Source organism: Nicotiana attenuata, unplaced genomic scaffold (assembly GCF_001879085.1).
Source record: "Nicotiana attenuata strain UT unplaced genomic scaffold, NIATTr2, whole genome shotgun sequence".
In the NCBI taxonomy this organism is placed as follows: domain Eukaryota; kingdom Viridiplantae; phylum Streptophyta; class Magnoliopsida; order Solanales; family Solanaceae; genus Nicotiana; species Nicotiana attenuata.
The window spans coordinates 525,237-538,850 of NW_017670389.1; positions in this window are offsets into that span (position 1 = coordinate 525,237).

The following is a 13,614-nucleotide window of genomic DNA, read 5'->3' on the forward strand; positions in this document are numbered from 1 at the left end:
ATTCAAGAAGGGGTAGTTGTGGTCAATGACAGTGACAGGGAGCATGCGAATCCTCTTGGGAACTTGTTGATTAAAGTTGATAATGGTCTTGGCNAAGTTGCAACTCTCTGATCTTCGTCTTCCGCGGACCGCACGATAATGGTACGTGCGGCCGCGAAGCCTTTAGTGCGGACCGCGCAAGATTGACTGCGGTCGCACTGCCTTGAAGCTTGTTTTGCCAATTCTCTGAATCTCCCTAGTGCGGACCGCACAGAATGGACTGCGGCCGCACTAGGTTTTATGCCTTGAAATCTACTCTCTGAATCTCCCTAGTGCGGACCGCACAAAGTGTAGTGCGGCCGCACTAGGCCTGTTTGTCCTGAGTTTGCCTTGTCTTTGGTACTTGAGCAGGTTTCACTCCTTTTGAGCCGAACTTTGACATTTTGTCACTTTGTCGATCAAACCTGCAATCAAGCACAACTTATGAGCCTTTTGGGACTATTTTGTAAGAATTTATAATCAAAGCGTAAGCAAGAAGGAGCATAAAACACGTCAAAATCCTTAGTTATTAGCTATCTCCACCTATCTTGAGTTAAATACATTGCTTGTGTATAGAGTTTAGCTTGAAAAATGTTGGAAATTTGGGAGATTGAGGAAAACCTAGAAACTTGGTATCTTTGGATTTTGACCACGATTTTGGTCATAAATTGAGAATAAATCATATATTTGAGTTCGTGAGGTTGTGGGCAAACTTTATCTTCAAAAAATTTCGGAATCCGGACACGTGGGCCCGAGTGCGATTTTGTCAACTTTTCGATCGAGGTTATGAATTGTTATAAATTGGATTATTATGAGTAATTGAGCATATATTAATGGGTTTGCATAATTATTGCTAGTTTTGGAGCATTATGCATCGATTTGAGTCTTCGGAAGGGTGTGGAATGCCGGTTATGGAACTTCGGAGCGAGGTGAGTCTCCTTTCTAACCTTGTAAGAGGGAATTGTCCCCATAGGTGAATTAATTGGATATGTGCTCCTATTTTCGGGGGCTACGTACGCACGAGGTGACGAGAGTCCATATGTAGCTACATTACGCTTAAGTCCGGGTAGTCTAGGGCCCAAAAGCATGCTTTACTTGTAATAATTGAAACCTTGTTGTCAACTTAAAAATGCTTAAAACATATTGAACGTATAAATAAATTTCTAAAAGGATAGACGTCATTTCATGACTTTTAAAAGAGAAAAATTGCCTTTTCCGTAATAATTGCTCCTTGATGAATTCTTGATTTGATTGTTGAATGTGTTTATCTATTGTGGAACGGGGCCGAACATCTCGGTAGATTAAATAGATGCATCTATGGTTCGCGCCATTCGACCCTCTGGTAGTGCACCGTTTAAATATTTGTTGGATCGAGCCGTACGACCTATTGCTTGCCTTGAAATTCATAGGTGTTGATATTTGTTCTCCCTGACCTGAGAAAAATGTATAAATGATGAAAATGAATTTGGAAATTTCCTATAAACGAAAGAATTGTTTACTTGCCTCATGCTATTGAGTTACAACCATTTTTATGAAAATCTTCGATTTACTATATTATTGGTATATTATTATTGGACCATTGGTAAGTGTTGAAGTCGACCTCTCGTCTCTATATCTTCGAGATTAGATGGGATACTTTCTGAGTACACGTTATTTTTGTACTCATGCTACACTTGCTGTGCATTTTTGTTGCACAGGTACATGTACCTCTAGCGGCCTAATGGGCATAACAGCATGGATGATACGGAGACTTAGGTGAGCTGCATCTCTCGAGGCAACCCGCAGCGGGCATAGTCTCTTCCAGTGTATAGTATTTACCTTCTATCCAAATTTGTATTCCGGACAGTTATTGTACTTCATTTGATTTCCTAGAAATAACTCATGCACTTGTGACACCGGGTTCTAGGATGATTATGGGATTGTTCAATATTAAGTTTGTTAAAGACATCATCTTATTTCAGTGAATTTCATTATTTATTGTTTAATGTATAAAAGAAATGATTTCAATAAATCCTAAAATGAGAATTTGATTAACTTCTTGGTGTTGGCTTGCCTGAGAGTGGTGTCCGGCGCCATCACGACCCTTAGTGGATTTTGGGTCGTGATAATTGTAATACTTGAAAAATATTCAGATAGGAGTTGGGGTAGTTAAAGGTACTGTATGAGTATTACCGGAATAAAAGGGAGTGCCACTGGGAAGACAGTCAAAATATCAGTTCAGAAGCAACCCTACAAGCACAAGGGAGTGGAGGTAAGTAACTACGGATAATTATAGGCAAGGAAGGACATCAAAAGGTTCGTCGAGTATACAATGTAATAAGCTCACAACTTTACAAGAGTCAGACGAACCTCCCTAAATACTACAATGAAAGACTAGCTGAGGAAATAAGGAAGAAGGCTTCAACCTAAGCACTGTGACCTAAAGAGGAAATGGTCTTGTAACAACAGTCTCATAACAACATTGTATGCACTCTATAAGAAAGTGGCACCTACCGCGGATAATGAACGGGAAGTATAAGTCAAACTTAGGATTCGAGATCATATGAGTTGCACATAAACTCCGGCATGCATGAGAATGAAGATAAGCTAAGTATGTACGCAACAAAGGGGCAGAAAGACTAGGAAAAGTAATAGCTTGCGTTTAAAGAAAGCTGAGATGGAACGAAAGGAATTATTCGATCAACGATCCAGAATTAGCTACGTTATAAACACACTTAATATTTTGGAGTATTATCCATGCAGCATATATCTTGACAATCATACAGCCGGAGAAGACTTCGGTATAAGTCAAAAGAAAGAATTGAGCCCAGGGCATAGACAAAGGATTGAATTATTAGAAGATTGTATCATGGATATTCCATAGCGCCCATGAAAGGCTAACGTAATAACTAATACCATGAGCCACAGATCGTGAGATAGCTTAAGCCTACATAAAGGCTGATCAGAAGGAGGAGGAAACTAAAGAGTTACATCAACGAAGTAAATCAGAAATCTGATTATTGGACCCAGAAAATTATAGACCTCGTGATTGAGAACATTGCAGGATTACTCTTAGATATCAGAGGTACAAGAGAGATAGTATATTAGCCATATCCTATAATGGCTCTACGATAAAGCAGTTAGAAGAAGTACCAGCCTCATAAGAAGTCAGTATGAAGCTCCCACCGGATTGTGTATGCACCAGAGGTGCAAGTATTATAATAGAGCTTCAAGTCGTGGATGTGAATTATACCTATGTGGAATAGAGGTCATGAAAGAGATAGAAGAGGCGATATTTTAAGGTAAGTGAAGGTGAACAACGTACGAGATACTCAAATGCAGAAGGTTGTGAATAGTCCATACCTCGGATAGAGGGCTAGAAGCGCTGACATTCAGTATCCAAGAATGATAGAGACATCATTGGTGGCATATCTTCCAGCCTATGGTTTCTAGGTATCGAAAGGCCTAGTCAGGAGAGTAAAGAAGAGTTAGAGACGATGCTATGTCTCGCTTGATGTTCTAGAATAACACAAGGAAATCTATGGTGCAAGCAAGTTGAAGGAAGGTTGCGAGTAATATAAATAGATATGTGTAAGTCGCAAGCTAAAGTATGGTAAAGCGACAAGGTTTAGGAAGAGGAGTAAAGATAAGAAAAGGTGAGTGAGAAGGTGACGAGAATGGATAAGTTCTCAGGATTAAGCCCATGAAAACAAGAAGAACTAATGGTTTCTCTAAGTTATACAAAGCTCGGTATAGCCTGAATGAACTCAAAGGAGTCTAAGACTAATAGCATTTAGAAGAGATGGAATTCTACGATGCCTTAGTAGTAGAATGAGGGTATAATTGTGATAGATAAAGGATGACGTTTGGGCCTTTGATTGAGTAATGACTTGAAAAAAAAAAGAGAAGAAGAAAAGATTTCACGGACGACACGGGATTAGAATACCCCTCCCCCATAAGATGACTCACGTTGTGATACTATGGAATACGATCATAGAAGTATAGTATCATATCGCCCCAGGTATATAAGGAAAATCACTTTAAATGTTCCTCGATGCAACGAGAGTCGTAGTGATTATGTAAGAGGTTTCAAGTTATCAGTGGTAGATTGGAGGTCAATATTATGGTGAATCAACAATGGATGGACAAACGTCACAGAGTATGAGATGAGATTAGGCCGTCATTCTTTAGATGAACAGTAATGAGGAAGCATTAAAGGACTTAGATTTATACATATGGGATAAGAACGAAAGTATCCTTGAGTTTGGTGGCAGACCTCAGTAACGATAGATCGAAGTAAGAGTTATGGTATAGTATGACCTACTTAGATACAGTAAAGTCATGTGGATAGATAATCAGGCCGATAAAATAAGATATAGCAATATTCGTAAGTTTGACAAAGTGCCGAGTGAAGAACTTCAGTATACCTATATATGCCTAGATGGACATCTTGTCAAGCTCTGTATATGTTTACAAAGTGAGGCCTAGAGATTGTCTAAAAACTGGAGGAAAAAGGAAACAAGAGTCGCATAGGCGCACTTACAAGGTTAGAGTCGTACATGATGCATGATAGAAGGTAGCAACAGTTACGAGATTGGAAGGATTCCGACCACAAGTCGTGGTGTGAGAAAGAGTCCTAAAGGGGGAATGCCCTGGCCTTTGAAATTATTCACAGAACAGTTGCCTAGATGGCAATGAGAAAACTAAAGTATTCGAAAGACATACGTTATGAAATGATAAGTGCATCAGTCAACGTTCGAGGATGAATGTTCCAAATAGGAGAATGATGTTACATCCGGAATTTTCGCACGTTAAAGTTTCGTCGTAAGCTAATCAACGTAAGATCGGGAATGAGATTATTTTGAGGTTATAAGTATCATGCTAGTTCAAACAAGTGATAAGTAAATTCGTGAAGGTGAGAGGGCAGGCAAATCAAAGAAAATGCATTTCGTGGAAGTTTGGCATTTTGGGATAAAATACGGTCTAAGCTATAGTATCCGGTATTTATAGACTTATGGCATCCAAGGTATCACATGACCATGATAGTAAGGTATATAAAGTGTGTTAAAAGTGAGTAGTATTTTAAGTAATTTGAGATAATTCTTAATTATGTGGATAATCGGGTAATTATGGCTTTTTAAGTGGGATATTAACTTGTAAATTGAATTTTGTGGATAATTATTTAAGTGACAGTTGGATAATTATTAGGGGGGAAATAATCCACGTGGGATTATGAGAGGGTGGCAGCAAATTGCCAACTATCCTTATGTTTAAGGAGGTGGTGGCATCCATGCACATTTTAACTCATTTTGGTTGAAAGATATGATTAACAATGCCTCTCTAAAGTCACAAATGAAAAGTCTTATGACTATTATGTGACGGGTGAAGCTTCAGCAAGAAACTCACATGAAACTATCGCATAATAGCAACGGGAGATGTAATTTTAAGAGAACGCGGTCCAATATTTCTCAAGAATATCATACGGATTTTTCCCTACTTCGATCCGCCGTTACGTGTTTTGTCGCAATTGACGTGTGTTAGAAGGATTATCAAGAGAATCGGCTCAGGTATGTTAAGGCAATCCTTTCTTTCTTTTGGCATGATTTATACGACACAAATGAAACGAGCAAATGCACAACTTCCATAAATGACTCTATTCATAGAAATACTAGAGATGCTTATGTTCTTGATTCCCCATGTGTCATATTATTCTATCATCTGTTCACGGGTCTCAGAAAATACGTAAGTTGATAAAGTCTATTTCATGATATTAATCAGAGGCATAATGGTCTTATGACGTTCCGAGAGATTTTATTGACGTATTTCTCGTGCATTGCATTCATTTATACATGTACATGCCAGATGGCGTTATATACGCGTACATATGTATATTATGTGTATATGAGATATGGGAAAAGATTACGGCGTTATATACACACCACCACCTTATCAACTGGTATATTTTGATGATTTTGCCCACAGTGGCAGAGATGATATGATGGGATGCCCTCAGAGGCTTGATGATGTTATGTACGCATATACCTATGCATGATATGATATTTATACGCATATGCATGTCATTATAAATATTAATGATTCACAGAGTTACTCAGATTTACATGTTGAGTCTTTTACTCCATGTTTCTCTCATGTCTATTATTTACTGATTTTCATTCCTTACATACTCCGTATTATTTGTACTGACGTCCCTTTTGCCTGGGGACGCTGCATTTCATGCCCGCAGGTCCCGATAGACAGGTTGAGAGTCCTCCAAGTAGGCTACCAACTCAGCGAAAGATGTTGGTGCGCTCTATTTGCTTCGGAGTTGCTTATTTATTCCGTATGATTTAGACATGTATTGATTGGTATGTCGGGGCCCTGTCTTGGCCTTATGACGTTTATGTACTCTTAGAGGCTTGTAGACATATGTCATGTATATGAAAGATTGTATGACCTTGTCGGCCTATGTTCAGTGTACGAGTGATTATTTTGGCCTTATAGGCCCCTACGTCATATGTACAAGTCAGTATATCAAATTGGGTCATTTTATGTCGAGCATTCCCTCATATTTTATTCTTGTTACCTCATACGGCCCTTCTATCCTATTTACCCATGTTGATGTAATAAGAAAGATACATTACGTTGGTACTCGGTTGAGTAAGGCATCGGGTGCCCGTCGCGTCCCTTCGGTTTGGGTCGTGACACCCTGGCTTCAAGTTTCTGATGCTGCAAGTTGTTAAAAACCTCTAGCTCTTTATCAATTCCCTTCACCTTCCGACTGTGAAGGTCCTACATTATCCAAAAATTAGGATAAAAGGATATAAAGCATCTTAAATCTTTTCTAAGCTTGGACATAGACAACAAGTTATATTTAAAGTTTGGAATATACATAACATTCTTAACAACATTGTTTTCACCAATTCTACTCTCTCCTGTACATTCAACATCAAGTGAGGTTCCATCAGGTAAGTATACCTTTGGTGCATTGCCTAAAATACCCGTGTTTATCTTGTCAAGCAACTCTCTAGTGTGAACCATATGATTGGTAGCACCAGAGTCTACTATCCAATTCTCATTTTTAACTGTTTCATTTATGACAAAAGTCTTTATTGTACCTGCAAAGCCTTTTGTGTTTTCACCAATGTCCTTATTGATCAACTTCAAAATCTAATCATATTGCTCCTGAGTGAACATGATTGGCATTCCTTGTGCTAGATTGGCAGTAGGTGTGTTCATCATCTGTTGTCCTTCTTGTGAAGCTACATTGGCCATCTGCTTTGTCATTGACTGTTGTCCCTCTTGTGTAGTTGAATTTGCCATAGGTCTTTGAGGAAAACCTGTTGCTTTCTTCCTCATTTTGAAGTCAGCTGGGTATCTATGTTGTTTGAAGCAGGTATCTCTTGTGCGTCCTTTATAGTTGTTGTAGTCACAAAACAGATTCCCTCTCATGGGCTTATAGTTGTTTCCTGAGTTCATTCCTTTGTTGGTGAACAATGTTGTTCCATCTGCTATGTCTACAGCCTGGGAAAACTTTCCTAAACCTCTTTGTCTTTCTTCAGAGACTATCATAGAATAAGCTTTGTTGACTGTGGGCACGGGACTCATCATCAAAATCTGGCTTCTAGATTGGCTATACGTCTCATTCAGCCCCAATTAGGAACTGCAACAACCTTTGGTACTCAAAATGTTCGAAATAGTTCTTAGATTCTAGACAATCACACCCAGGGCAAGGCAACATATTCCTCCCAAAGGTCTGTCAACTTAGAGAAATATGCAGCTACTGAGGAAATTTCCTGCGACAAAGTAGCAATTTCTTTGTGCAGGAAGAAAATGCGAGATCTATCGACTTTATCATACTTGTCCTTCAAATTTTTCTAGACTTTATGAGCACTAGATTTCTACACAATTCCACTAAGTTACTCTTTACTTACAACATTCATAATCCATGACAAAACTATCGCATTACATTTCTCCCAAAGTTCATGCAAGGATCGATCAAATTTGTCCTTAGTACATCGGCCATCAACAAAACCTAGCTTACTCTTACCAATCCGGCCTATTTTCATAGATCTACTCCACAATGCATAATTTTCTGTCCAAGTCAGTTGAATAGAAATCAAGGAACTACCTGGAGCGTCGCAAGGCTGTAGATACAAAGGATAGTGATGATCTACTGTCGTTCATGTGCTCGTTCCAGTTGAAGTTTCTTCTCCAATTGCCATAGCTGATATATTCAGTTGAATTAACTCTTCGCTTCAATGAATTACAGATTCTCAAGTTGCAAATCGGGAAAAAAAAAACCTAGGTTAATCGATCGAGAAAAGCTCGAATAATCAGCATCAGAACAACTCTGCAAAAAACAGAGGAGATCAATCACATAGAGCATGTATCTAGCTCCCGTGCTCTGATACCATGATAAAGATCGGATATTAGCTCAATTGAAAAGAGAGAAGAGAAATGAACCAGAAGGTTCTAGAACAAGGGCTCCATTAGAGAGCAAAATGAGCTGAAAATTATTCTCTCTAATCTAACTGAATACAATGACATCTGTCTAATATATATACACTATGACTAATAGCTGGCCTAATCAATATTACTGCTTCTGCTAATTCACTAACAACCAATCCCATAATTAGTTATATCTAACTTCCTAACTAATTTCCTAACAAACCCACTGACTCACGTGATAGTCACGTGTTGCTGCTTCTTTCTTCAACTAGTTTTAGTGTACGTGCGTTGCACGTGTTCTTCGCGTCGATTAATAAAAATTAAATACAAGAAGAACAAATTATTGATAAATAGCACCTGATACTAACATAAATGTCACATTTGTATTAGATATAGTTGAAGGTTCATCAAGGGATGTCGCACAACACTACCCGGAAGATCGTTCAATCGCTAATTAGTTAAATTACATCTAATTTATAAAATAACAATATTATGTACCTTAAAATCTAGAGTAGTTTTAATTTCTGTTAACATACTCCTTTGTCCTAATACTCTAGCTCTTTCATTTCGGAAGTGTCATTTGATTGGAACAAATTTTTAAAAATCTTTGAAGGAGGTTTAATATTTTTCTTTTGACAGCATATAAGAAAATAATAAAATATTTTATTAATTCAAAGTTACCTATACCAATTGTAACCATACAGTATGCGATGAACTTCAATAACTAATTATAAGAAGTCAAACAATTAATACAAATNAAAACTTTCTATTTCTTTCTTTTTGTTTTTCTTTTTTTTCCTCTTTGCAATTTCTGTTATAGACTTCTATAAAATCTTCAACGGCCAAAGAGTGTGTAACTTTTAGAATTGTGTAGTTATGTGAATGTGTTTTTTTTTTTTCTGTATTCATATTTAGAGTGAAATACCAAAAATTAGAGTTTTTCTACCCTAATTTGGTGTTCGAGCCTCGAGCCGGCTCAGACTCTTTCCCCAAACATCGTGGAACAAACTAAGTTCTTATAATTAGCAAAAAAAAGAGAGCACTATGTCATTGAATCATAAAGAACACCTGAGCATACTGGAAGCTAATTAAGAATATCTTTGTTCATTAGATGAAATTGAATACCTCAGTTTATCTATAAAACTCTTTCAGATTAAATCAAACCTCGGCGGATTTCACATTCATGGCACAAAGGAGTACTTAGAAACCCTCCAACATGTGACCAAAAAAAAAAGACCTCCAACTAAGAACTTGTGAGTTATAATTGATAATTTCTATCAAACATAGAACTTGAAAGACTTAATAAAGAAAATATTTCAATACAATGTAACCAACAAAAAAATAAATCAAAAAATTACTCAATTATGTAATTCAAAATTAAAAGATCTGGGTTTTTCATCAATCATATTATGGTTACATGGGATTATGAGACTTAAATTACTAACAAAACAAATAAAGAAAGAAAGCAAAATAAAAAAATCACTACGAATAAGGCTTGAATCACAACCAAAACAAAAGGCAAAATAAAGTAGAGAAGAAACGACAACTAACCAAACCTACCGGACTTGAGTAAAAAATAATGTTTTATGGTGATACAAGTTTAAAACGTATAACCTAAATATAAGTTTAATGGTATAACCTAAATACAAGTTTAATGGTGATCAAATTACAAAATAGTTTTCCTTTTCAACGTGATCTTTTATGATTTTATTGTTAGTATAATAGGTAAAATCTTAATTAATTGATTTTAAGGCTTTAAATGTTAGTACTTTTTACATATAGTTCGAATAAATAAAATTTTAGTTGATTTAAAGTGCTAAATATTAGGAATATAATTAAATGACTACTTTATCCAATATAAACTCTATTTTAAAAGGGTAAAAAAGGCGAACGACATTTCGCTAAGGGCCTTCGTGCTTTTAATATAACTAATCTTTATGTACGTGCCTCACACGTATAATGATAGGCACGACTATAATAGTTAACGTTAAATATGTAAGTATATTTGTTACCATAAAAGTGTTAATCTCATTCAACCAATAACATAAAAGACAATGCTTTTAATTAATTCATTTTCTTATCACTATTACTTTTTTAGTTACTTATATTGAGAAATGGACAAGGAGACCTACGTGCATATAAAAGATTTTGCAGGTTGGACCATAAGAACTTGCTTCATGTTATATTTTTTTATGATATGGAGGAGAAAATTTTGGTCTATAAATATGTTACAATTTATTTAGACGTGTTACCACTAAAAATTATACGTGTATTACACGTATATCTATAAATTTATGTCCAAAAAGAAGTTACCACTATTTTAATTTACCTTAATCTCCCCTATCCACATTTAGGCTTATGAGTATATAATAACACTAGATTTTGTAACTCCAAATTTATACATTTTATTTATACCCTTCTTTGAAACAGGAAACCTCTTCTTTTTTCTTTCTTTGTTTTTTCATTTGAATACAAAAAAGAAAAAAGGGAAAGATATAAAGCTAGGAATTTGTGTTCGATGCAAAGTTCACAACAAACAGGGTACTCACTTGCAGTCTTGCACAATTGCACATGAAAGACGGCGGTTACAATTGGGGAACAATTTCAGAATTAGAATATATTTGGAGATCTATTTCTATTCTTTTACCAAATGACCTATAGATTTAACCTCAAAAGAAAATTATGGATATTTTTTATTATTGGCTTGACATTACTAATTGATTAAACACAGTGTATGATACAAGTAGACAAATTCTAGGACTATTCATAATTATCATATAATATTGAATGAATTCATGCATGCTTACCACGTAGCTCATGTGAGATAGCGAGAGAAATTTAATTTGAAAGTTACCTGATATCATTGTTCTTCAAGCAAAGTAGAAATTTCAGTAGAATTATCTACAACATAAAAATCTATCACTTACAAAGAGAAAATAAAATGCAACCAAAGCTTCATATCACATAACATTTCAAATAGCCAAAAAGTTGAAATTAGACCTTGTTCTAATAAGAGAAGGATAATACAAATTTTAAATATTCTATTATTAACACATTTATATTACAGTTTTATCAACCACACAATTTACTTTTTAAGAAAATAATATTTACAAAATAAATATAAAAAAAAACTCCGATCCTCTTCCAATAGCCATGTACATATTGGTTATAAGCATATAATAAATAAGTAAAATTATTCCTTGTACCAAAATAAGTAGAAGTAGTCTTCTCCTATAATTCTTAATCTTTCTCCAACTTCAAGCTGCATCCTTTCAAAATTTTACTTCTACACTCGAAATATCAAAGGATATAGGTAATGGGTAATATTTAAAAAGTAGGAACCTGATTGTGTAGAATTACATTACGGTCTAGTTTAATTACTATTTTATACGAGATTAAATTATATTCACAGAAAAATTATATTTTTGTAAAAGGCATAAAAGTCGATCAATCGCGTCTCAAACCTTCTAAAAGTATGGTGCTAGGATTGTAGCACCGAAAATTTCAACCTTCGATGTCTGAAGTTGTGATTCTCGAATTGAAACTCTAAGTGCATTTATCTAATTAATCTCTATAATAGGCGATTAAAAGAAAATATCGCTTTATGGTCAACAAATTAACATGCATAGTCATCCTTTCACACAATAAAATATAAAATTTTATCTAGAATGCATACATCAAGAACGAAAATAGACAATCGAGAATAGAAAATTTATCGTAATGCTATCTTCGAGCACCCCCGAACGTGATGATTGTTCGGTTTATCGGTTACTTATCAACATGAAATTTGTGGAATACATCATCTTAAAAAAAACCAGCAAAATATTACAAAAGTCAATGGCTGCAATTTAAAATACTAAGTAGAACTTAAAATTAATTTACATGTAAAGGAGCTATATGTATTACGTTTATTCACTGAAATCTAACACATGAGCCTTTTTTATAAAAACTCTGCAGACTTGGGATTTTCTTTTGGTTTGTATACCATATTTCTGTGTTTTCTTTTAGTTTGTATATTTTATTGTTGCAAAATATTGGAGATGCGGTAGCATCGTGTGTTGCCGTAGGAGGATGAATCCAAAATTGATTTGGTCAGGAGAATTCCACCTTCTCACGTTTTTTCAATTACACTATACAAAAAACTTTTTTGTACAGTTTAAATCGTAATAGAATTCTAGTATAATTATATCCTTAAATTATACAAATATTTATGGTTATAAAAGTGATCAATATTTTAAGAATATTTTAATCGTTCAATATTTAGCTTAAATTATTCGTGCTTTTATAATAATATAGAAGATATAGATAGATATAGATATAGATAGATATAGATAAATACTCAAGTCTTTTCTAATAGGAATTAATTTTGGTTAATAAGCAAATGCCGTTTACAACGGTCACAATCGAGTATGATAAAGCATTTTCAAATAAAAATTCTAAAAGTCGCGGGATATTTAATATCTGGTCTAATTGGAAGAGATGTCTCAATCTCTATTCTATATTGGAGTCTTTTCAGCTAACTAGATAAGAAATTCGAAATACAGCAAACTGATTAAACCGGGAATAGTAGCAGATTTTATTTAAGCCGGTTGATTTTTGAGTTTTTTAGTTTTAAGAATCTAAAACGTTAGATTGGGTTTCAGAACTCAACAAAATCTAATGTTAGAAATTAGCATATTTCTACAGGGTATCTCTTCTTCTCAAGCTTGGCATTCATGCGCATCGATTTCTATGAAAAGAAATTCATGACATTATTCATTGATCTGAGTTATTTTGTGACGAGCCGGCCCGTCGTCACGTGAGTTACCGCTCCATTTCCCTCATTTTTATGTTTCTCTATTCTTCATTATCGGTATTGGAGGTGATCGAGTCGAATTGGATTGGTTCTAGATGGAAATGAGACTCTTGGTCTCTTTAAGGAAAGCTTGTTTTGGAAGAGTCAACCGGAAGTTGACTATTTAGTTAGAGGGATCGGATGTGAATTCCGGTGATTCGGTTAGCTTCGGGGGATGATTTGTGACTTAGGAGTGCGATCGGAATTGAATTTGGAGGTCCGGTGTAGAATTAGGCGTGAATTGACGAAGGTTGGACTTTGGCGAATTCCGGTTAGTAAGTGAGATTTTGATCCGCGGGTCGGAATGGAATTCCGAGAGTTGCAGTAGCTTCGTT